Source organism: Gavialis gangeticus, unplaced genomic scaffold, assembly GCF_001723915.1.
Source record: "Gavialis gangeticus isolate Ggan-Ray unplaced genomic scaffold, GavGan_comp1, whole genome shotgun sequence".
Lineage (NCBI taxonomy): Eukaryota > Metazoa > Chordata > Crocodylia > Gavialidae > Gavialis > Gavialis gangeticus.
The window spans coordinates 31,796,502-31,797,717 of record NW_017728996.1 but is presented as its reverse complement, the minus strand read 5'-3'; the positions used below and the strand labels follow the sequence as shown (position 1 = coordinate 31,797,717).

The 1,216-nt window shown below is 38.9% G+C and overlaps 1 protein-coding gene across 1 annotated transcript in view; it reads left to right on the top strand.

Annotated features, from left to right (window-relative positions):
• The first annotated feature begins 278 nt into the window (after positions 1–278).
• RAB27A (RAB27A, member RAS oncogene family) overlaps positions 279–1,216 on the top strand; it is a 59,178-nt gene continuing 58,240 nt past the window's right edge. The window contains exon 1 of the mRNA XM_019504245.1: positions 279–472. The gene's annotated coding sequence lies outside the window, so the exon portion shown is untranslated. The remainder of the gene's footprint in view (positions 473–1,216) is intronic.

Here is a 1,216-nt window from a genome sequence, read left to right as displayed (position 1 = left end):
GGTGGTTTTGGTATTGTTTGTTTGTTTGCTTTAAATAAAAGGCACTCTTATTCAAGTGAACGTACTTGGTCCCTGATTTAGGCAGAGTTTTGATATATATATTTTTTTTACCTGGTAAAGGATAATTTTAATTAAATCGATTGCTCAGTTTGTGAAAGGAGGAAAAGAAGTCACTTGATCAGTCAGCAAGACCACATGACAAACAGCTGAAAGTAATTAGTTGGGATGCAGTGTTTGTGTGGTGCTGGTAGCTTTTGTAGATTACTGTATAAAAAGCAAAGCTTCTGAGTGCAATGATGATTTTAGAACCATTATTCTAAACTATTTGTTTTACCCTCCTGGTATCAACTGTAGATGAAAAACAGCCTTGCTATATGAGTATGGTGTTCAAGAGATCCAAACTGTATCAACTCTGGCTTATAGCCTAAAGCAGATTTGTAAAACTGTGTCTGTTTGCTGCTGTTAAACCCAGGTATGTAAATCTTTATTTTTTTTATTTAACTGATATCTCTTCTTATGTCTTACAGTGTTATTTCTGAGGAAGTTAATTGTATCTGGACAAATAGATTTAATCATTTTGACTTCCTAACTACTGCACCATCAGTCTAGAGGTGGAAAGATGCTTAAAACTGTAAAATGTCATACTTATGCAGAATGTGCTACTGCTTACTTTTGCATGTAATTAAATTGTAGCTACTCAGTGCTAAGGAAAAAGTGTTTTTTATTTTAGAATTAGGGTAGTTGTGTTTTGGTAGTGTCAAAATTATGTTGCCATGATGGTCTAGGAAATGAGACAAGTATTCTTGTCAGTGATATCTTTTATTGGACCAACTGCATGGTTGAGGGACGTAGGCAAGCTTTTAGGTATCACAGTACACTTCCTCAGGTCTCTGGGAGATAATTGTGTTTGATTGCAAGTCCTGGAGGTGAAAACCACTCTGACTGGGTAAAATGTAATGGGGGTTGTGGAACCTGAGCTAATACTAGCAGAGGCTGCAGATAGTTCTATTATAGTTTCATAGTTTCTAGGGTCGGAAGGGACCTGAGCAGATCATCTAGTCCGAACCCCTGCCATGGCAGGAAAGAGTACTGGGGTCAAACGACCCCAGCAAGGTGTTCATCTAACCTCCTCTTAAAAACCCCCAGGGTAGGAGCCTGCACCACTTCTCTTGGAAGTTGGTTCCAGACCCTAGCCGCCCTGACTGTGAAGTAGCGC